This window comes from Cololabis saira, chromosome 20 (genome assembly GCF_033807715.1).
Source record: "Cololabis saira isolate AMF1-May2022 chromosome 20, fColSai1.1, whole genome shotgun sequence".
Taxonomy (NCBI): domain Eukaryota; kingdom Metazoa; phylum Chordata; class Actinopteri; order Beloniformes; family Belonidae; genus Cololabis; species Cololabis saira.
In genome coordinates, this window is record NC_084606.1 from 25,537,108 (window position 1) to 25,562,708 (window position 25,601).

General features: G+C 40.5%; 1 long non-coding RNA gene across 1 annotated transcript in view; it reads left to right on the plus strand.

The window, feature by feature from the left end:
- The window catches only part of LOC133420855 (uncharacterized), a 211,858-nt gene that overhangs the window by 166,769 nt on the left and 19,488 nt on the right, over positions 1-25,601 (plus strand). The window contains exon 2 of the long non-coding RNA XR_009770645.1: positions 21,008-21,155. This is a non-coding gene — a long non-coding RNA (uncharacterized LOC133420855). The remainder of the gene's footprint in view (positions 1-21,007; positions 21,156-25,601) is intronic.

Sequence of the window (25,601 nt, forward strand, 5' to 3'; positions counted from 1 at the left end):
AAACAAACATCTTGTGCCACTTTATTCTTCCTTCAGCCCCTGTTCAGATGAATAAACTCTTGTTGTGTGTAATTTCCTGTATTATTGCTAGCTTGCATTTTACTCACAAAATGTGGTTTGAATGCCAGAACGGGTCAGTGGCTAACCTCGTCACTTTTGTTGCGTAATGCTGTGAAGTCGCATAGTGTGAACATCACAATTGTGCAGTCTCAGCAATATGCTAATATTGAAAGTTGTTGGATGCAAAGTCCCCCTAATTATTGGGTTATTGTTTTCTGATTAGTTTTTTTTATGGTGCATTGATTCTTTAACCTCTTAAAGTGGCACAAAATAATTTTTTGAAGTATTTAGCTTAAAATACTTATGTTTCAGTTATTTATGTTGATTGAAAAACTCAGCCGTGTGTGTGTGTGTGTGTCAGTGTGTGTATATATATATATTTATATATATATATATATATATATATATATATATATATAAATGTGTGTGGCTGTGAGGATATGGAAGTCATTGCAATGAAAAAAAGCAGTCATAGTTAAGATAACGTAAACACAGGGGCTAAAGCATCTGCAGATGTTGTGTCATGGTAGCAATGAAAAAAGCAAAGTTTGCATTGATCGTAGAAGCTGATGGAAATTCATCCAAACAAAGCTGTGTGTGAGGCGGTGTCTGTTTGTGCTTGAGTTTAGTAAACAAAGGGGGCGACTTGATTAAGTCTCATTTACTGTGAGGACGTGGGCCTGATGAGGAATATTGCTTTCGGTGCTCTAAACAAAAACAACGGCATTATGGAGCGGAAGCCACATGTTCTGCTACAAGGAAAGCTCATTTGATAAAGATCGCAGTGAGTTATATGTTCGGCACATTACATTAGGCGTTTATAATCTCATATTTCACCTTAGAACTCCAAGTGTTGTAAAAACACCGGTATAGAAAACAGATCAAATCCCAGCAGGCGTAAATCTGTGGAGGAGAGCTGACGTATGGATTTAAAACATAACTGTACAGTTGTTCTGACCTTGTTGTGCTGCTTCTGAGCACATCTGTTGATATATGACAAAATGAGATACATTTCACTCTCCCATGACCCTCCCCTCCATTACTCTGCTTCACATCATATTTCAATGTCTTCCCTATCTGAATGTCCATTCGTTATGCGGTGTTTTCCCCATCTCGTTTTGTTTTTTTTCTAATTATCTCCTTCACTCTCAGTCACCCACCTACGCCCTCTAGTATTTTCCAGGCATGTTAGCTGTCATTATTCTATTATCTGCATTTTTGGGGCTTATTCTGGAAGGAAGAGCAGCAGTAGAGGTGGTTTGGCTGTGGTTCCAGCCATGATGCATCGGCTGTTTGGGGTGAATTTAGTGTCAGAACCCACAAAGGTCATAAAATGGAAAGATGGATGCAGTTGTCATATCCAGCCCAGCCTTCAGTTCTGACCAGTGAAATAATGTGGGTTTGTGTGTTCAGTGTGTGCTCCTGTGAATGCATTCGAGTGTAAGCGTGTCAGTGTGTTTGTCTTTTCATGTGTGCTCATTTAACGGTTGGTTGAGAAGCGAAAGGCATTAATGAGAGAAACGGCACATTTATTGGGAATGGCAATTCATAAACACGTATTCAACATGCACGCACACATAAATGCATTACACGTGCGCTGAAGAGCTTCTTTACACAGGTTTAAGTTGGCTTGCAGTTCAAAAACAATTATAAAAGCCCTGGGATGAGGTGCCAGGGGGCGGCTGGAGCTGCAGCAGGTTGAGCATGCCTAATGAAAACTTAATGCTCACTGGCAGGGATTGCCGCGCTCCTCTCCAAGGATTTAAGACCACATCGACATCAAGCCAGTGTGGAGATCTGTGGAAGTCCTGAGTCAAAAGCTTGGCCGTTGTATCTTTGTGTTTTTGAGTACACACTTACGGAGAGCGTGAGAGACCCAGAGAATCTGCAAAAGAGATCTAAACTCCCGAGCAACAAAATTCCTTTCAGGGGCTTATTCTGCACGCTGTGCCTTATCCCCCATGTAAGCCGTAAAATCTGGAGATTGGCGCATGGACCTGGAATTTTGAGTGAGAGCAAAATTGCTCTCTGCAGGAATTAGGTCTAGCAGTGCAGGGAGCGAATAGGAGAGCGAGAGGTTTGATGGACTCTGCATAGACACGAACATTTGGAGAAGGAGATGGTGGGGTGAGGGGGGGGGGGGGGGGGGGGGGCGGCAACATGTTGAATCTCACGGGGAATGAGACACAGTTTGAAAAGGAAAGTGTTGGATGTGTTGATGCTGCCTGGATAAGGACTGTCTACGGTAATTCAAACCAGAACGGGAGACACAGGATATGAGGCATTCTTGTTGTATTTGAGATGCTGGAGTCATGATATCCCAGCGTAATGAGCTCCCTTCTGATCTGCAGAGCTGCAAAACGATGCAGGAGAAGGACAGATTCAAGGCACATTATGATTCCATGATCGAGGGATTTTGATGAGAGAGGGAGAAAGAGGGAAGCGCTGTCAAAGTGTTTGGGATTTCTTGTGTATCCCAATATCCTCCCCTGTCCTTGATCCAGACCAGAACAAACCCTCTCTCACACCGGGGAAAGTTTATAGTTGATTAATGCCGGATGTCTGAGTCTGAATTGTTGCTATAAATCAGCAAAACTTTGTTGATGGATAGCAATAAAGTGTCCAGGAAATTACTGATAATATCTTACTCCCCACGGTAGGTGGTGGTCAGTAAGACTAATCTAGCAATGTAGCTTTTGGATTCTGCTCACTGCAGGTTTTTGACTTCAATAGATACCGCGGTGCAAATTTAAATATTCATGTACTCAAAAAGGTTTTAGTTTTATCCCTACAGAGCATAAATATGCACCCAAAAAAATCATTGGAAAGCATTCACATCGATGTCCTTGAGTTAGCAGATCTTTGTGTCTTCAATGGGTCCTTTTCAGACGACGCAGCAGATTTGTGACCAATTAATATGTGAAAAACATAACAAATGTATGTACAAGGTACTCGGATAGGCTGGATGAGATTTTTGGATGATAATGGTGTCTGCAACTCATCACAAGGGAATAAAATGATACTAACCATTAATATATATGCAAAATTTTTAATGTTAATGAAAGTTCTTTGTGTTGCTTTAAATGACATTCAAGATTATTTTCTCGTTACATACGATAAATTGGACTGCGATCTTAACTTGAAAAGAAATTGTTTAAAATCATGCCATCATGGTGTAATTAGTCAAAATTTAGAAAATAAATAATGCAATTTATTTCCCATACTAACATGTAACGTTACATTGCATCACTGAAGGTGCTTTTTGGAAGAGGAATGTTTAACACTTTGTTGAACGTAGAATGGGACGACTCTGCTCTTGTCGCCACCAGTTACTTGTTCCACCATTGAGGAACAATGTGACAGAAGAGTCGCGACTGCGATCATTTTGTTTGAGGAGGGCAAGGCCAGTCTGTGTTCTTGTGAAAAAAGCACAACCCAGACATCAAGGCAACATGGTCAGAGAAAGATAATCTTTATAATCGTCGTGGGAGTGACAGTAGTAGAGGGTTGACGAATGATAGGCAGGGATGACCAGTACTTTGGTCTTAGGTTGGGTTGAAGGTGATCCTTCATGGTCAGAGAGGCAATCTGAGATTCGTGCTGAGATTCGTGGGGTCGTCTGGTGGGAATGACAGTTGTATCATCGTAATAGCAGTTATACGAGAAGCTGTGTGAATTGGTATGGCCCAGAGAGGTGGTGTACATGACAAAGAGAAGGGGCCCATGTACCGAGCCTTGGGGCACCCCTGACGAGAGCTGATGTAATAAAGATGTTTTCACCTGTCATGAACACTTTGTAGGAACATCTGGTAAGGTAGGAACAGAACCAAGAAAGTGCCGAGCCTGAGATACTTAGTTTGAGAGAATAGATAGCAGTATGTTGTGGTTACCTGTATTGAAGGCAGCGGATAGATCAAGAAGGACAAGCACAGAGGACTGACCCGCTGCTCTCGCTAGTCTTAGGGCTTCTGTCACAGGACAGCAGGGCCCTTTCAGTGGAATGGGCCTTTTTGAAATTCAATGCAAATCCAAAAAAATACATTTTATTTATCCTCAACAGCTATTAAGCAGACTAATTTATATCAGAAAGGTTATTTTGTGTGAAGAAGTCTATGTCCTGTTCAGAAACTACTCGTTAGGAAGGGAAGTCGGGATTTTGGCTGATATTTCTCAACTGGAACGAGGCTGAGTGGGTTTTTTTAACAGCGGCATAATTGACATAAGGAAGTCCAACAAAATGGAAGATACAATATTATTGCAACCAGAGACACATCCCAAAGTAAATTCTCTGCTGCAGACGATAATAATTGTTTTATGAGGAATTATACAGGATGAAGACGGCAACATGCCTATACGGTGAGGTTATACTTCATATATTATACATTACATTGATTTGCACTGAGGCAGCCAGGGGATGGATTGCCTTTAACATACGTTAAGAATAATAATCTGAAGGTCAAATATGCTAAATATCCATTAATCAAGAAAAATGTGTGATATTTCTGATGGATTTTCATGCTTAAAACATGTTTTAAAGGCATCTGCATATTGTGAGTATAACAGCCCAATAACAGCTCAGTGAAGCCTCCATTGTTGAGGAGTAGGGTTCCTCCGACCACATGAACCCCGGGTTATAGCTGCACAGCAGTGTGGTCACAATACAGCGAGTTCCTTTTACATTACATATTTACGTTATTCCCTGTTAAACTTTAATCATAGTATCTAAAAAAACTCCAAAATAAGTCCAGGAGCATGTTACTGTTGGCAGGGATCACGACAAAAAAAAAGGGAGTGGAAAAAAAAGGCAGTGATCAAACAGATTAAAAAATAAACACAGAACGAATGGCTGGAAATCTAGACATGGAGGAACGAAGACAATCTGTGAATAGAAAAACCTTAATCAGGGAGTATACAACAACATGTCTCAACCAAACATACAATTACGTGCAAAACAAAAAGCTAGGAGGAAAATATGTGAATACAACCATGTGTAGACGGCAGGAACAGAACTGTGGGGTAATCAGCCAAACGCAAAACAGGTGTGCAGCAGGACGAAAAACTAGATGAAATGAAAAAGAGGCAGAACAAAACTAAAAGAAAACAAACAATTCAAAAGTTATGACAAAACTTAACCATGACGTCAACATCTTTTCATCCCTGAAGAATAGATAAGTGTAGTTTTTCCATGTCCATCCAGCCGTCCGTTAACCTCATCCGTGGGGTCTAAGCTGAGAGGCTGATAGCTCTTCCAGGAGGACAGCAAGGCCTTCCCCGGACAGCCAGGGGATCCCCCCTCTCCACGGCGTCCTTGGGATTTTCTTCCAGTTGGACACGCCCGTAAATCCTCCCCAGCGGGTCGTGGAAGGTTGTTTTGTTTGTTTGTTGTTGCTGTTTTGCTGACAGTGTCACCAGTGATTAAGAAAGGTTTGTGTGCCTGAATGATCTCCGGAGCTATACCTTCCAGGGAAATGTCCTCTAGTGGGGGCCCCCAAGACAACTGAGTAGAAGGACGAGCCAAACCAAAGACAATTTGATGGACTTATATAAATAGTAAAAAGTCCAGCTTTTCCTCGCCTGGACTACGGACACTGAGGCTTGAGGGACCGGCTCGTCTGGTGGCTGCACCTTCAACCATGGAGTCTGGCCAAAACAAGCCAGGAAAGGTCATCTTCCTCTGGGTTCAGTGGCAGGGGTCATTCGGGTCAAGTGCAATGAATTCTGTGTAGCAGATAAAGACCTGAACTAAAGTTGCTTTCGTCAACGAGAATATGACTAAATGTCGTCTTCAACGAACCTTTATCACCTGAGGAAAACGAGACACAACGAAAATGCTGGTCATGTGACGATAACGATAATTAAATATATAATGCAATATTGTAGAGGAATAAAAACGAGACTAAAATGTAGATTATGAAAAAAAAACTTGAGACGAAATATTGTAACAAAGATCGTTAATGTCCATGTTTTCAGTAGTTTCCTCTGGTTTAGTTCTGCTGCTGGGTGACATCACGTCCTCAATCCCAGTCGCTGCAGCGGGGAATCAGATCCAGAAGATGCAGCTGCAGGTTAGAGGCTGATGCCGTTAACGCAGAGCTCTAGGTTCACGTCCATTAAAAACAAAGTTACATAGAGAAACACGGGGATCTTCTCTGGGGCTGGAGAAAAAGAAGAGACCATCTTTGGATACACTTTCCTACATAGACGTGGAAAAGAAAACCCAATGTGTCGTAGAAAAAGAAAGACGGGGAGAAATGCGGAAAAATAAATATGTTGTAAACTCAAATTAGAGAGTCTTCTGTATCTGGAATGAATGTATTATTGAGTCTATAAGGTAACAATAATATAATAATAAGATAACCTTGTTTGAATTATAAAATGTGTTTGGCTAAATACAATCTTCCATTCTGACTAAAATAAGACTAAAATGCTCGGACTTTTAGTCGACTGAAACTTGACACGACTAAAAGGAGAATGAACGTGACCAAAACTAATAAAAACTAAAATGATAGCTTGACCCAAAGACGAGACTAAAACTAGAATTGAAAGATGCTGCCAAAAACAACATTAACGTGAACCTTGGTTTACTCGCCCTCAGTTCCATTTCATCTTGAGTCATTTTGCTTGTGTCTAAAAATATTTTGGCTTTATAATTGGAGACTTATTATAAAATTATTCTTAATTTTTGATTAATGAAAGAATTTGAATGGTCTGAAACCATTTAAAAATCAATAGTATTTAGGCCCAATCAACTAAAACAAAAGGAGGACGTGTGGAAAAATGTTTAAATTGGGAGGAAATATGAACGCGCTCACATACACACACATGCTCTTCAACAACATTCTCAGTGTTGTATTTGGAAAGGTAGATATGCTACTACACATGCTGGCGCTTTATCATACACGGCCCCCGCGGCATGAAAGTTTTGCATAAGGAATGCAAAAATAACAATAGGCAATAAAGGCTTATGGGGGGGATGTGTATTTATCTTGCTCTGACATTTACTTCAGACGGGGAGCCCTTCCAACATTATTATTTTTCAGACACACATATGTACACCTATACAAAGGGAAGAATCTCATATTTTCGGACTCAACAAAGTCATCTATCTTCGCCGTGTGATGCCTCAGCTTTTCACCAACTCCAAGGTCTGACTCGCAGTGAGCATCCCGTGCAGACGGGGCTCTACCTCGTATACAGCATGATACAGCGGGACAGTAGCCATTTGTCTTTGTCGTACAGCTCAGAACACACACACAATACTTGGAATCAATGAAGATTTTGTCACTAATCATCCAAATGCATTCATGCTCCCCCTTTGCAGCACTATATGATCAACTGACGCGGTACAGAAGATCCCACGGAGCATCTGAGCCTCCGTGGGGAATAAATCACGACTGGCATGTGAGACATGCCCATTGCATGTTGTTTAACTGCAGCATGCGCTGAAGAGACAAGCCAGCACAGATCACAACATATTACCTCAGCTTAGTGTACAGTGATCTGGACGGGGTAGTCTGGCTGGAGCAGTATCAGCACACAGACGAGGAAAAATTATGAATGAATACTTCAGCCTTTTCTGTTTATTAGTTATGTAAATAGTCCTATGCTATGATGTTAATATTAACCTCTGTAACACATGTGATGAGTGAGTGTGTGTCCGTGGTGGCAGGTCCAGTCTTCCCTTACATGCCCAGAAACGTGCTTTAAGGCTTCACTCTCGCTATTTCTGCACATCAGCAGTAAAGATATATTTTCAGGTTTTTGTTCAGCAGCTTTTCCTCAGGGATTTACATTTTTCACGAGTGAGTAACGCTCTGCAAATCGAGGCTTTTAGGGGTTGGATCCCTGATAGCAGCACAGCTGAAGTACAAATTGAAAAAAGGGGAAGGAGCTTCAAGCTCCTGATCCTTGTTTTCAGTGTTTTCACCGAGGCATTATTGTGCAAATCAAAATGTGACATTGCAGTAAAAGCTCTGCAGCATGAATCCAGAATGCATCAACACTTTTGGTATTACCACATTAGGACAGAAGCACTTAATTGACAGCACTCTTTTTTCCTAGAATTACATGGAGATTTTAACATTTATTTTGAACAGAATCAAAGAGAATTGCTTCACTGCCTTGCAGTCCCAATCCTTATGCATGGCATGTGTTTTGTTTCACGGGAGGCATTTTTCTTTCCTTTCTAAATGGAACAAAAGGCAATCAGGATACAATGAATAAAAGAAAAAAAATATCATGGAGACAATTTAATTCAATCTTCTGTGAAAACTGAAATAGTCACGGAATTATATGTTTTGTATTTGTGAGGCTTTTTTTAGGGTCTATAAATCCATTTTGTCTCTTGTAGAAAAGGCTGGACTCAACACCCAGTAAGCCAGAGGAAGGGACTCAGAGGGAATCTCTCAGAGATTCTGTTTCAGCATAAGCTGTGATGTCTTCATAACCCTTTAAAGCCACGATTTGTAACAATACCACTCACTCTGCCCCCATACCACCAAATGGGGGGCGGCATATCACGAGTAAATTCACGTGACAGCTGCTGACCAAGTGCCAACCATCGAACTCCCAGTCTCATGCGTAACTAAGATTCGTTGCAGTTCCTCGACTGACCGCTAGAGGCTGGCTGTCCGGATTAAAATGTCCAATTTAAAGCAGAAATAAACATATTTACAGCCTGGTTAAGAAAGCCGTTTTGGTCTTGTTTGATTTCACACCCATGACAACCCTGAGGGGGGGGGGGGGGAGTGATTTTTTTTTTTTTTTGTATCACACCAGGAGAATTTATATAAAGCAAAACATTTCTTTTTAAAGTGATTGATTGACAGTTGCTTTAGCCCAGTGTTTCTCAATCCTGGTCCTTGTGGGCCTCTGTCCTGCATGTTTTAGATGCTTCCCTGCTTCAACACACCGTGATACAAGTAGGCTACCTGTGTCATCGACAGAGTTGTGCAGACCTCGGTGACAAGCTAATGAGCACCTTTAATTAGAATCAGGTGTGTTGGTGCAGGCAAAAATCTAAAACATGCAGGACAGGGGCCCACGAGGACCAGGATTGAGAAACACTTGGCCTACCACTATTAATTCCTCTTCTGTTTATCGTCATAATACTGTGCTTAACAAACAAACAAGCCATGTGTACGAACCCCTTGGTTGGCTAAACGTGACAGACGCATAGCTAGTTGAAGTGGCACCGTTTACCTCTGTACCTAGCAGAACAAATTTGGCTGTTTTTCAGTATATTGAAGGTGTCATCAAGGAATAACCCGAAGCATTGCATAAAATCCCGGTCATTTCTGCAACGCTCTTCTGTGAGTGTACAATAACTCCTCCAAATGCCGCTTCACCAGGCATGTTTTACGTTCAACAGCAAATGTAAGAATACAATTCAATGATGCCATTGTGCAACGGGTAGCATTATGGCTCCAGTGTAAATATTAACATGTTAGCCAGAATAGTTCAGGCTACTTACCAAGTTGGAAGAAATATTGCTAGCTCAGTATATTTCATTCCTTTATTTCCACAGGAGAAATGAATGCCAGTGTTGACTCTTTAACTAGGGTTCAACCACCCTTGTCAACAAAACACTTATGAGACGTAAAGTGTGACCAAGCGCAAAACATGATTTGTTTATTAGAAAATGGACCGACAGAAGACACAGCAGTAGAAGCTGTTTGCGCGGATTTGCTCAGAACACAAATTATAAAAGAAAACACCAATAATAGCTGGGTAAAGGAATGGATTAGAAGGCAGCAGATTGTCAGAGCAAGAGAAAAAGAAGTTGCCTTCTCAGATTGTAGTGTGGTGTGTTTCCCTAATGCCTCCAGATATTGGCAGTAATAATTGTAAGAAAAGAGGCTTATGGTATGTTAAATCTGTTAATCGTCCCTTTAGTTACAGAGATTGTATTCCTGTATGCGGTTATTTTCTGAGTCCACGCTGTGAAGCAATACCACCTCTGACCACAAGGAGACAGCATCTCACAAGAACGTTTAATGCGTCACCCCCTGGCATATGACGCAACAAAGTCTACTTCTAGTGTGACAAAGTGGTATTCAAAGTAACACCGGACCGTCCCCACTCATTAGGACAGCATTGTCAACACAGCCAATCTGTATGCCCCCATGTGGTCAACTGAGGTATTGCAATATAAACTGCCTTTAATAATACGCAGTATTATTGATATTTTCAATTTTTAGGACTTTATTTTTTTGGACTTGTTTCCTGGTGGGTTTTTTTCACGTCATCTTCTGCTTCTTCCAACCCTAACTTGCTTTTGCTGTCTTTGCACCAGTTGGATATTTCAGGAATTATGCTGTAAAGTAAGACTGAATTGGATGAATATGAAAACATAGTCAGAGCAAATCGTGAAGCTAGAAGTAGGGAGTGTAATCTGCAGTCTCTTGTGTCAGTTCCCCTTTTGCCCCTTTAAAGTATTCAGTTACCTCTGTGATCCGAGCAGTTCTTTTCAACCTGAAGCACATTTTACTTTGTTTTTGCTGTGACTTTCGTTGTTCTCTCTTTTCATCTCTCTTCTGTACATCAGCCGAAGTATTTTAAACATTTTCCATCTATCTGAGTGAGAAAGGGGGTGCATACATGACCAATACGTAAACTAGCCCAGTTCTTTGGCAGGTCGCAGAGGTCCTTTTCTCACTGGTCAGTGGTCCCCCGTAATGAAACCGATGGGGAATCTTTGAGCTGGGAACATAGTTTGAGTGTGACATTAATGTGTGGTAGCATGTTTGTTGGGTTCAGCATTTTTCTGATTTCAGCTTGAATCCTGCAGGAGCGGTTGAGAAATGTCCAGAGGACGACAACTCGTGTCAAACTCACGGCAGATGCTTTTGCTTGCCTGGGAGGTTTTTGTGATGTAAATGTCGTCGTCTGCACCAGACTATTGGCGCTTTTATACTAGTAACTACTCAGCGCGACTCGACTCATCACACCTCCACTCGCCTTGTCCTCGTTTGTTTCTAGACACCCAAATGAGAAGTGGGCGGGTTGGAGGGAAGCTGCTGTGACGTATTTGATTGTGTGATCTAAACGGAGAAGACAACAACACTAAAGATGTAGAACATGGAGGAGATGATATATGTGCTGCTTGGTCTGTGACTTGTGTTCGATATCAAGTTAAAAAATGAGAGTGAAAGAAGCTTCAAGCGTCGACGCTTTTTTTTTGTTTGTTTGTCTCGGTGCTGATGAAAAGTCAGCTGGGAGCCGCGAGCAGCTATGAACCTCCTGGTGGATCTGGTCATTCCTTATCGCCCATCTAGATCCCTTTTTAATTCTCTCCTCAGCCACCAGTTTTATGAACATCTGCACCTCAGAGTTGGATCACCAAACAGACTTTTGCGCTGCCATTGCCTATTGAATAAAATGAAGAAGCCGCGAGCCGCTCTTGCGCTGACTCCCGCTTCCTGATTCAAACGTCTGACGGCCCCCCGACCAATCGGTGGCGTGTATTGTGATGACGTCAGATGCAGGCCGACTCAGCCGCTTCAACCCCTAGTGTAAAAGCGCAAAACAGGGGCGTGGTGAGTCGCGCTGAGTAGGTACTAGTGTAAAAGCGCCATAAGAGGGCCCATCAGGTCCCTGGTCCAGCAACTCTGCACAGGCCAACAGGTTGTAATCACATGGACCCATGGATGGTGCGTAATCTGCTGTTAAGAAGAAGAATTATAGAGAAAAATTATCAATGGAAGCTTGTTTTGAAGAGAAACTGCAAAAGGTTTGCTGTCATCCACACCTCTGCAATGCTTGACTGGAAGACTGGAAGGTTTTGCATAGCTGACACACTCTGTTGTATGAATAGAAGAGCATGAAACATGATCAATAATTCATGCCTGCAAATTCAGCTGCCATGAATTTCACTTTTGAATTTGGTACACACAGTTTATACACATTATATAAGCAGATGCTTGTCAAGCCAAGTTTTGGACATATTTGAGGGTTCATACTTGGAAATTTCAATGAGTGGATGCAATAAGATGCGCAACCCCAGTAAACACCAGGGGGCCTCATTTATAAAGCTTACGTGCGCACAAAACAGGACTTGAAACATGCGCACGCCATCTTCTACGCAAAGGTTGGGATTTAAAAAAAAAAAAACTAACGGGAAAAGTAGGCTCTGCGTTGGTGTAACGCGGAAACATAAATCAGCCTTAAAGGTTTCACGCGCGCACGTAAAACTCATTATATATATAAAAAAAATCTGTGTCCCTTTAGGGGCTCCGTACCTCTTGGCCTCCACCTTCAGATCGCACCACTATTATTTCTGCCACAGATCTGTCTGTGGCACTCACGGCGTTTAGCGCAGCAACGACGTGCTGCAACGACGTGCTGCCACTCACTCGCTTTATTTTTGTTAGTGATGCCACTACTGTGACCACCAAATAATGTCGTTTTCCTGGCCTCCACCTCATCCACAACATCTCGATCTCAGTCTCCGTGAAATTTAGTGGCACGGTGGCTCGACAGGTCTCATTCATCCTGACACACGGCAGAAACAGACTGCAGGCAGGCGCTGCGCATGCTCAGCAGGCTCATTCATATGCAAATACAGTCATCAAGTACTTTGCATTGCCCATTTATGGTATGAAGTGGGTGCGTAGAGGGCAGGATATGAGGCAAATTCACGTGTGCAACCTTCCAGGTGGACTGTGATTTATAAAGCGAACATTGCGTGCAGATGTGCGTGCACGCGGTTTCATAAATCAGGATTTTTTTGTGCGCACACTATTTTCAGCTTTTTAGCGCACGTACATTTTTAGTATGAATCCTATGCACTCTTTTATAAATGAGGCCCCAGAACATCTTGTGGATTACAGGCTTGATTGTGCCATAATTTACCACAGTTCATAACACATACAATAATTTTCTTCTTTTTGCTTAATATCTTTAGGTGTCACTACCCACTTATCTGATGTTCTCCACAGAAAAACATGCAAATGTACAAACTGGCTTTCATCTATCTATCAAAGCCTGCGATCCAAGCGATATTACCGTATAAAAAAAAAGGTCAGGATTTAACTGTATTTTCCTTACATTTAATCTGAGTGAGGAGCCATCAGACCACCTGAACCATGTTCTGAACCTGCTTCCCTACAACCGTCAGGAGCAACAAGTATACATGAGAAAAGTGTTCGTAACTGCTACAGAAACTGGCAGAAAGTACAGTAATTGGTTGTGTTTTTTCTGTTTAGCTGTAAATGCCTGATGTTGCTCACATTAATCCTCAACCGACACACACACAGCAGCTGAGAGCAGAGAATGCTGCATATTTTATTATGTAAACACAATTTCAGACACTTGGTGATTGTTTCATGCTTGGCTTAATGGTTGATAACACATTCTGCGATATGTCTGCGATGTGACAAGCTCAGAATGCTATTTTGTCTTCGCTCAGGCTCTAAAGCATCACTTTGTATGTACTTTATATGACTGTGGACATGTAAGCGGAGAAAAACCCTGCGCCGCCATCGAATATTTATCACACTTTTAAGCACGATGTCATGTGAACACCTCAGAGAAAGGAGAAAGCTGTAGAGGGCGTTGAAAAATCAAGGAAAAATGATGAGACAGCCGAAGAGGTGGTAGATAAGCCAAATCAAACACTGTCCCTGTGACCTCGGTGGTATCTGCGCACCCAGGTCCAGACGTGCAATCGCTGCAAACATTTAGGGCCCAGAACAAATACACACAGTCACATGCACACACATTCACATCCTTAACATTCGCAGCGCAAGTGCGCATTATTGCCCTATGGATCTGCAGAGGACAAATATGTAAATAGTTGTAGAGTCAACACTGTTCAATGTGCACACACACAGCTTCCTGTCTCAGCAACTCTGGGTTTCATGCCCGTGTCGATATAACTCTTTCATCAATGAAACTAATCTGATTTCTTCCGTTGCACAAATGAAGTTTTCATTGTATTGCTGCTTCTCGCATAATTTGGTATTGATGCTTTTATACGAGAATGCAGGATGCTAACTTAAGGAGAATATGAAGTTGAAGTCCCACCTTTTTAGGGGCCAGGCTCCTGCTCGCTCAGAGTTTTTATGCACAGAGTATTGTGTTATCGTTGGAAAATCTCGTTACAGCCCTTTTGGGGCTCTTGTGGGCCTTGATCTTTACGAAAAATGCAAGTCACAGTAGGATAGCCCAAAGTGTATATTGAAAGTGAGCAAACCAATCAGTGCTCCTTATGAGTGCTTCAGTATTGGTTGAACCTCAGGGGGCCTATGTGGGTTTTTAGTAGGAGAGTCCACCTGTGGGTTACCCACAGAAAACCCACATGGTGGCCCAAAATACCACCAGTGATTTGGGCATTAAGGCTAATCCTCAAGGGGCCTGTGTGGGTTGTTTATGGGAAAACCCAAATGTGAGTTATCCACAAAAAACTCACATGGGGGTCCAAAACAGCAAAGCTGCTGTGTCCTAGATTGGGGAAACCCACTTAGTATGGCATTGTTGTTCTGCTGTGACTCATATATTTTTTAATGACAGTCTGAAGGGTGCAAATCAAACTTTCTACAAATCTGACCCAGGCCATTTTCATATCCTAAATCGGACACATATCAGATGCGTGTCGAAGCAACCGCAGTCAGAGCAGTCGCTTTTATCCGACTTTGACATAACAGGAACTGAGTGAAAGTGTAGGATATGCGATGACGGATATATTCAAAAGTCTTTAATGTCAATAAATTGGCTCCTGTACACCGAAACTAAAATTCCTTTCAGTCGGTGAAAAGAAGAAAGTTTGGCAGTGAAACAGATGGGCCCTGGGAGACCAAATTTAAACCTCCAACGATTTTCTGTAAAGGGTATGATATGGTACATTTGGCTATTTTGCAGCAGCTGGAATGATTGCAAAAAGTGAACGAGTTCATTTCAACTGAATTAAATTATTCCACAAGGTGGCATCATTGGGACCGAAATAGTTTGTGAATATAATCTTCTAATAGTAAAGGATTTGTGAATGGGATTTTGATAGTTTTATTGCTAATTTTGCAATATCATGGTCATATTTTAACTAATCAATTCAATTAATTATTAATAAGTAATTAATTCACAATCACTTGCTGAAAACCTGTTTGTTATACCAGTGTGACCACAATGTAAAAAAATGAACACGCCTACTTATATCATACATATATGCAAACCCTTAAAAACACACAGAGGACAAATGCAATACATGAATTTCATGATTAAAAATGTAACATACAGAAATGCAAGTATATCAATGAAATGATAAGTAAGCCCAAATTTTATTGGTTTCTTTAATGGGAAAAACCAGAGCACCTGAACAAGACCAGGTTTTCTCCATCCACCTTGAAGATGGATATACAAGATGTACAAGTAGTCATTTGTTCTCAGTCACGACATCAGTTTTGCTTCTCATCGTTGTGTTCACGAAGACAGTCTGGAGTTATGGATTTCTTGAGCCGCCTCCACGTTGAAGGTCCTTGCCTCCTCCGATGGCTCAATATTGTGGTTGGCAGTTTCTGCGACGGACGTCGTTAGATCCAGTTTATCTCTCAGGTTTTCTAGATCCCTGGTGGCGGATATAACGGCCTCCAAGCATCTAGACCTCCCCTTACTGCAACTCCTCTGGGGTAACAGACGGAAATGCCCAATAGTCACGTTGAGCATGTCTGTACATATTCCTCTGAACTGGTCTCGATTCTGCAGCAGTTGTGTCATCTTCTCAGGTGACATGGAGGCTGATGCAAGTTGAGAGATGGTCTCTTTTTCCACATACATTTTAAATCTTTCGAGGAATATCATCTTAGACCTGACGTCCTCTCCATATGTGGTCTTGCCTTTAGCGATACTCTCGCTGGACGCCTCTCGCAATTTCTCAATAATGGAGTTAATGTCCTGTAGAGAGCTGTATCTGACTTGGTTTTCAGCTTCCCACGTGGTTTCCATTATGTTGTTTTAATGGATCCTTTCAGTATTTCATTTTCCAGTGTGAATATTATTGGTCTGGAAAGCGCGTCCGCAGGACGTTGAAATTGCGTCTTTTAGTTATTTTGATGTCATGGTAACCAATGACGTCACCTTTACACACCTTTCTCTTGTCTGTTAATTTTTATTTATTTATTTTCCGTGTTTGCATTTTCTTTTTCATATCTGTATTATGCTTAATCTTGTGCTGTTTAATTGTACTAATTGAAGATGAAATAAAAAATATGTTAAAAAAAGATTTGCGCAAATCTCCAACCTGTATCACGTTAAATCTCGCGAGATGTCTTTGAGTAGATGCTTATCATGGCGGCGCTACCTCACATCAACTGAACTTTTATAGTATCCTGGAAATTATTTTGGCATTATAACTATTAGCGGTATCAGAATGTCAGAGCTGACGCAGACAGGACAGGGAATCATATTTAGGCGCAAAGACATCATGATTACAGAAGTTTAAATGGAGAAACGGAACTAAACCAATGAAAAAATAAAGAAAAGAGCAAACTTAGGTGAGTATCTGAACTCCCGCCCACAACGTGCTGGATTTACTGGCAACATTTAATCAAAACACAAGTTACACTCGGGGGTAGATATGCAGTTAACCTCAACACAAATTAAAGTCCTATTATCTTGGGCAGGTCAATGTTGTTTTAGGTCAGCAAAAATGCAGGCTGAATGCAACATGAGATGAACAGTACAGAGCTAAAGTCACGGACAAGTCTGAGGAGAGGCTTTAAAAAGTGACCCACGTTTACCTTCAGAATAATAAAGTACTCTATTTATAATTACATAGTGTTTTCTTGTAGAACCAACAAGATTTTCAGATTTAGATTTTCAGCCTTAAATTTTTTTCCTTCCTATTTTAAGGGATCTATTGAAAATGAGGAAAGAACAATGACTATGTGATTACTTATTACTTTATGGATGCATGTAATAAATACTCAGTTAAAAGACTGGTGTTTTTATGCTATAGCGTTTGAAAAGTGGCCCAGGCTGTAAATAACGGGAATACTTTGTAAAAAGTTTTTTTTTTTAGCATATTTAAAATATTTTCTTAACTCAAAAGTATATTAAATAGTTGAATCTAAATATTAAATGCCAAAACATAATCCTGAATATAGATCCTGAATATAAATATTAATGTAGACTCTAAATGTTGAATCATAATGTATTATGTATTATATATTTCCATGTTTGCTGGTGACTCATAAAACCCGCCGAATATGACGCCATATGAATTCACTACTGAATGTTTGTGGAAGATTATGAATCATTTGATTTAATAAACTCGCCAAAAAATAGACAGGGTGGGATTTTACGGTGTATCAGATTTCAGCTGGATCCCATTTTATAGATTAGCAGTTAATTCACACCTGGCTGCACAATTAAATGTCCTCTAGTAAATTCTATCATGTCTTCTCTTTTTCCTTTCTGATGATGCAGAAAGGAAATAAATGACTTTAGCTTGGCTGTGAAGTGATATAGAGAGTGTGGCATGAGACTGAGACCCAAATATCTCAAAAACTGCTTTCCAAAACTTGAAAAATTCTCCCTAATGTCCACTGTCTGTTTTAATTCAGCCAATTTCAGTGTATATTTATCATAACATCTAGTGTATCATACCCAAAGTGGTGGCAAAGGATATAACGGGTATAGAAAATGTATGTATGTATGTATGTATGTATTTACACCTTAGTGTATAGGATGAACTGGGAAAAACCCCTGTGATGTCATCCATAGGTTTTCTGAAGAGTCCTTTTGAGGAATTATGATGCTAATCAAAGTTACGTAACATTCATTCTGATCAAATCTGTCCCAACATCCTCATTTCAAATATCGCTGCCGAAGAGACACCCAAACTATAGTGTTAGCAGAGCCAAAACAAGGGGCTGGGACCCACTGTCTGTCAGCGTGTTACTCATGGAGCGAGGCTGATTGCATTCGCCAATGTGTCAGGCAAGCCAAAGACAGTCTAGGTGTGCCCATTGGTTAGCTTGGCCAGTCGCCTTCGAGAGTGAAGACAGCTGCTTCAGGCTGCTTTGCATCACCCCTGAACACTTCCAGAACAACCAAGAATTGGTTGCAGCAGCACAACAAGCCATATTGTCTTCATAATAAAAAAGAACATGGTCTGTTTGTGCTCTTTTTGGCCTGTGTTTACAGTTCAGAAGTCATACAAACAGTGTCAAATTATATTTGCTAAACCCACCATGAAAGACCACACCCCTAATTATAATTTTAAAACTAGTAATTTTCAGCTATCCCATCCTTTTGTTGTCTTTTCTGTTAGTATTTTTATTACCACCTACCACCGACTCAGACGGCGTTGTGGATGCAGCAGCTTGGCTCACAAAACACTGTCACCATCTATTCCCTACTCCATATTCTAAATTGGCACTTTTGTATCAAACAGATTTGGGGACTAAATGGGAGAACTATGTACACTCAAAGGCCTTTTTTCCTCTGGTTATATTTGAACCACAGAAAGGTGTTCAAATGTGCTGAAATAGACACTCAGGCCCCGTTTACACGCGGCAAAAACGGAGGCGTTTTCATGCGTTTTGGCCGTTCGTTTACACGAAAACGGAGGTCAAAGCCCCCAAAAACGATTATTTCTGAAAACTCCGGCCAAAGTGGAGATTTTCAAAATTTTCACGTTTGCGTTTAAACAGAGAAAACGGAGGAAAACGGAGATTTACGTCACATTATGCAACAGAAATGTCACCAGCAGCGTCATGAGTGCGACCTGTGTTTACAATTTGTTTGGCCACCGTCAATATTTTCTTTTATTTTACCTGTTTTAAATTCTCTCAGACTCTCGTTCCGTCTTGGAAGTAAAGCCTGAATTATGGTCCCGCGGTAAATCGACGCAGAGCCTACGGCGTAGGGTACGCGGCGATGCGCACCGTACGGTGCGCGTCGCCGCTTACCCTACGCCGTAGGCTTTGCGTTGGTGTAACGCGGAACCATAAATCAGCCTTAACTGGAAGTTACACGTGTCATTTGTTGATGTTTTTTCCAGGATTCTGATTGGCTGGCATGACTTTAACAGCGTTTTCATGCGGGTCCGTGCAAACGAGGATATTTTTGAAAACGTAGAGGGGAAAATATCCGTTTTTGTAAATACCCGGCTACGTGTAAACGTGGCCTCAGTAGTTTATGGTGGAGTCAAAATCCCATTGTAATTCCTTCACTGCACATACTGGTATACTTAGGCTCAATAAAGGCTAGATGGTACTGATAGTGTATTCCTAAGTTGGTTTATTAATTTGTTTAAACTCAGTTAGCCACCCATGGCTGCTCAAATCAATTTAAAGTCACTAATTTGGGATCAGCACCCAACTTCTTGAGCACAACCATAAAAGATCATTGTTTTTCTGAAGCACCACGCTCCCCGTAAACGTCTGGTTCTGCCATCTCTACATCCCATCTCATTCCAGACTGCTCTCATTTGTGGGTCTACAGTGCTGGAATAAGCCGCCACGTGGCCGCCACCTTCAGAAATCTCTTTTGAGAACATCTCCTTTCCTAACACTTCTAACTCCCTAACACTCTTAACTCAAACTTGTTTTTAAATCTTTTTTCACCTGTGTCTGCCCTTGGATAGATTCCCTTAATGCTTACAATGGGTTTTCTTGCTGCACTGAAGCTTGCATGTTGTTCCTGGCTGTTATTTGTTGATTTTGTTCTCTGGCAGAGAGTTTTCTTCATGATACTTTACAATCAGCTCTTCAAAAACACTTGATGCTGGCATTTTTTTGTCTTATCTGCTATCAGCAGGATAAGTACTCGGCTTATGAAAAGTCTACCGTGATACGGAAGCATTCCTTTGCCATTCTGACCTAGAGTGGGAGAAAAAGACTTGACAGGCGCTATGTTTTATCATACAGTACAACACACCCTCAAACATATCTTCTTTAATATTATAAACATAAGGGAGACGGAATAAGACTATTAACCATTTTAGATGGGAGTCACTTTCTGAACATTTAGTTGAAATAGGAAGAGGTGGCCCTGCAAAGGGCTGGCAACCTGTTCGCCTAAAGACAGCTAAAGACTTCTTGAGCAGACCTGCATTGGAATAAAATGGATGGATCGATAGGAAACTTGCTAGAACCCTGTATAAACATATCAAAGTCATCAAATTAAAGTCTCATCAGGGAGAGTCATTGTCTCTACTAGATGCCACGTCTTAGAAAGCTTAACTGTTTCACACAAGTTCGAGCTATTCTCCAGAAGCTGGCAGAGGCCCCAAGGACAAGCAGAAGGCTCTTCACAGAGATTTGGGCGAAGCTGATTATCCTCATCCATGAGTTTCAAATCCCTGAAGAATGTAAGCTGGCTGGGCAACGAAATGATAACAGAAGCCCTAATATATAGCAACAATGATGATATATTGTAGTCTATCAATAATGTTGGCTTACAACACCACTAAAGCAGTTTGGATGCAATATTAAAAGCAAATTAAAACAGAATCCAGTGATTTAGAAATCTCATAAATCCACCATTCAGCCCATAAACAACATATCAGATGAATAATCTCAGATATTTTGCCATATCATGGAAAATATTTAATTAATTCTGAGCTTGATAGCATCAACACTTAATTAAAACACAAGTTAGACTTGGGGATAGATATGCTGTCTACCTCAACACAAGTTAAAGGTCTATTATCTTGGGCAGGTCAGTAAAAATGCAAAAATATCTTGTAATGTAATGATCTTAATTTAATCAAATTCTGCTATATCTAATGAGATACTTCATCTCACTCAAGCCAATACCTCACAAACTAACGGGGCCCCAAGTCTGAAATATTGGTGGAAATATATTTTCTGTTGTTGGCAAAGTGCCTACTGGTTGATGTTTACAAATGTCATACAGCCATTTAAATGACTGTTGTTTATGAAGATGTTGTTTTTGTTCTTATTGGGATGTGGAAAAAATATACTTATATTTTCTTAATTCCCTGCAGCCCTGGAACTCATCCTGAAACCCTTGGATACCACCAGTCTTCACCACAATCTCGCTCTGTCTTCTGGTCCCGACGGGAGTGTTTCCTAATGCTTCCTGTTTGGCTGGATTTTTGAGATTCCAAGTTTATCATACAGTTTCAAGATCATGTGAGTATTTTCCCGTCATCTGCTCGATTACGGGTTACAGTATTTTAACAGCAAATTTAAAGAATTAACATATTTATATACAGTTTTAGGAGATTTTGCACAATGGAAGGGCTTTTATGATTTTGCTTTTTAACACCACAACAATCCAGATGTGATTAAAGTTCATAACTTGATATGATATTGTTTAGGAATAAGAGCCATTTTTGAGCAGAGTATCTGAATTTTCAAGGGTTCAAAAGTATTAAAAGATGAGTGACTGCGAGGGGGGAAAAAAAGCACAGTGGACATTTTTATAGTGTGTAAATGCAAAACAAGGGCCAGGTCCCCTCAGGGGACCCCAAGGCTGCATCGGCTAGCAGAGCATTGGTTATCTGAGGGTCCTGCTGATGCTCAGTTGGACCTGTACTAGTTTCAGGTTCAGGAATACTCATTTTAAATGTCTTGTCAGGTGCGACATCATAAATGAGAGTGGATGGACAGAATTGATCAGAATGAATGTAAAGCTGTGTTTGTACTGAGAACTGTACGGTACGCTCTGTCCTGGTGGGAGTGGTGTTTAATGGGAGGAATAGTGGACTATCTGATGCAAGAATGTTTGCAGGGTATAACTGGCCCAAGTAGTGGTCAAGTATAACTACTCCAATACTCTGCAGCACCACTACAAACATACTGTACATGTGCAATATATAATAATAATTAAAAAAAAAAAATTGAAAACCTAAATAAAAACATTTATTTCTATAGCCATGCATTATTGGGAATACAAAAATAAATTACATGTTAATTAGTAAAGTTTTTTTTATCCTGTAGTACAGCTTTTAACCCATGCATGAATTATGCACGAAGTAAGCATGCAGCAAAATTAATGATTTACTTCTAAGGATATGCAACAATATTGTAATTTCTTTCATTTCCTTATTTAATTTTTGAGTGTTTGGATCGTCATAATTACACCACTGATTTGTGTCCCTTTAGTGGATGGGTTCTTTTTGACATCATGCAGTATATTCAGGTTAAGGATCCAGCGTCTGTCTTATCAAATTTGTGCAGTCTGGAACGAATGATGTTAAAGATCTATATGTTTATTGTGAGCTTTGGTTTTCAATTTAATTTACGTTGAATTGAACTTTAGTTCAGTGTAATGGGCTGGGCGTGGGCATGTTTTCACCCCCTTGTGTCCACTGGAGTGGCTAATGTTCAACTAAATGATTCAAACCCATAAATATGCTATAAAAATACTAAGTACTAATACTAAGTTGTTGCCCACTGGAATGGCAAATGAGTGCTATATGTGGATAGGTTATATTATTATTGATAAAATAATGACAACAAACAGTATCACATGAAACAGAAGTGGAAATCCGCAGTTGTCTTGAGCTTGTCCCAAGTCTTTAATCTGGTAAACTTGAATTACCCTTCATTATGGTACGAGTGCATCAAGCTGAGACCATTTGGACAGCAGAGGGCACTAGAAATGAGAATGTAGGTTTTTGGTCATATTTTAGGACATGCATGTGATTTAAAATGATAAAATCAGTATTTTTATCTATTCAGAACTCACACTGCAGCAGAACAATTTAATAAAGTATTATTCATCTTTATATATTATTTCCATGATATCAATGAGTGAACTAGTGCGATTGTTACGGGCATTATAATTTCACTATCATGCTGTCGCATGCTTGTTTGCAACGTGTTTGCAGCCCATCCGTATTTGAGTGTGTATGATACACAATATATACAACTGTCACCCATCCCTTGGTTAGTTTACCAGGTGCAACTAAGAAAGTGGCCATTGAGAGTATATAATCCCTTTTAAAATTCTTGTCTATTTGTGTAAATTGGTTTGACCGTGGAAGTGCGAATCAATTAAACATGCGGAAACTGGTCACAGTTGAATCTTTCATCATGTAGTCATTTAGATTATACTCAAAAAAACAATGACACAAAGTGAATTAGAGGAGAAATTTAACGAAGAAAAGCCTCTATTGAGAGGGAAGGAGTGTGCTGGCATTGCTTTGGCCCACACATGATCGCACAGAAATGTTTCTAATCCTTTTTGAAGCACGGCTTTACAGTGTGGGTTTGTCGCGTGTGGCGCGTTCACCAGTGTTTACGCGAGCATTTGCATGCTCTGTGGCTGTCCATCTGCGCCATCCCCCAGAAGACCAGCTGACTCGGCTGGGTGTCTATCTGCATGTCTGACATGATGCGAGGGCTCAGCCTTGACTGGCCCAGTGGGCGGTCGTGTCCCAGCATGGCAGCGCAGCAGGCTGAGGCATCTCTTTTCACCTCCGTCCCTCCATGCCCTTCTCCTCTTATCTACTGTCACTGTCCCTCTGTTTCACTTGCTTTCATCCAACTGTCAAGTGGAACAACAGAGTAAGACAGAATTACCAAGTATACGGTGAAATTAAACCCTGATTCCAAAGGAGGTGAACCTCTGTGTGCAATGTAAATAAAAACAGAACACAGTGATGTGCAAATCCGTTAAACCCATATTTTATTTGCAGCATAATATAGTACAGCATTCAAAAAATATATCTGAACATCTTAAGAGACAAAAATAGGGCAATTTTGAATTTGATGGTGGGAAAATGTCATTTCCTCTTCTTTTAACAGCGGTCCAAATACGTCTGGGATCTGACGAGTACCGTTGATGCCGTTTCATTCTCATCTGCTATTGGGTTGAAGTAGCTCAACCATCTTTCCTTTCTCCGTTTCATTTCTGGCAGATATTTTCAGTGACTGCATGCAGGAGGGTTTCACTCCTGGACTCCTCTGCTACAAATCCTTTCTTATGTCATGGTTGCAGTATGCAATTTAGCATCGTGTTGTTGGAAGATGTAAGACCTTCCCTGAAAAAGACAATATCTGGACAGGAGCATCTGTTGCTCTAAAACCAAACTGTGTCTGTAACCATTGACGTCTCCTTTCCAGATGTGCAAACTGCCCAGTCTGTAAACACTGATGCAGCTTCATGCACTGATAACAAACCACATGGCCCGTTGGTGTCCACGGTTTCCAAAAGCAATTTAAAATTTAGACTTGTCTCACCACAGGACAGTTTCCCGCTTAGCCTCATTTTAAATGAGCTTTGGCCTAAAGAGGACCTCTGCATCATCGTTTAATCTGCACATGTGGATAATACAGTGAGCATTGTTCTTGGACTATGAGTCCTGAAAGTGTCCCCGAGTCCCTGCAGTGTCTTCCACTGCAGTTGTACCTGCTTTTGGAGCAGGGCTACCTGATGTCCCAAAGCTCACAGACAAACAATATTCAGATATTTCTCCAGGTTTCTTTTGATGATATAATGTACTATGAATAACAAGCTATTGAAGGCCTTTGCATTTTTTCTCAGAGGAGCATTATTCTAAAATTGTTTTACAATTTGAAGCGGCTTTTTTTTTTTTTTTTTTCAATTGGTGAACATCTGTCAATCTTGACTTCAAAGAGACGTCGTCTCTTTAGGATGATCTTTTTATACTCGGCCGTGTTACTGATCCGTTGCCAATTAACCTAGTTAGTTGCCAGACTTTCCTCCAGGTCAGCGCAGGGCAGTTCATCCAATATTAATGTAAATCAACCTTCAGAAGTTGTAACGGACCCATATCTGTTATTTCAGTTTTTTTTCTTTAATTATGTTTTTTCCATTTTCTGTAGTGATTGTAGTTGCATGACTCCACCTCGTCCAGTTGCATCATATCATTACTGATAAACATAAAGAAACAGAGTGGCTGTGTCTACCCACGATGCAGTGCACTTCACAGCGTGCTCAACCATTTGTAGTGCTGTACGAATATAAAGTGAGATTATAACCTTGTTTCATTTTTATAATACGTTTTCATTTCTAGCAACGTGTGCCTTGTTTTTCAATTGTTCAAAAACATTCAATCAATGACTATAAATAATTGATTTTTATGTTTCCCTTCACTCATTTTCAAATCAGAGATGTGCACTCTTTTATAAGAAAAATATCCCAGTTATTATCGAGGATATTTACAGCACAAGATGGCTGTCAGTGATCTGTGAGGGCAAAGAATTCAACTAAATTAATCACATTATTGATCATATCGCTTCTGTCTGCTGCAGGTGTTTTAGTTCCACTCACTTCTCCAGCCTTTTTGTCGTCCGTGCCAGTTTTCTGATGCCTTGCTGCTCATTCTCAATGATTGAAAATCATTCTTTTCTATATTCATTTCAATCCATCAATCAATTGATCGTTATATCTGTAGCACTTTTCATGGATAAAAATCACAAGGCGCTGTACAGTAAAATGCACGTTCACATTTTTCACAGCCTTGTCTTGTTTTCTTTATTTATTTTTGTGTTGTAGTTTGAAATATTTTTTATAATCTGTATAATTGCATGTTACACAAATTTTCTTTTATGCTGTAACTGTAAAAATGTCCTAAAGGATTTCTTTTTACCCAAATATTTTCATTT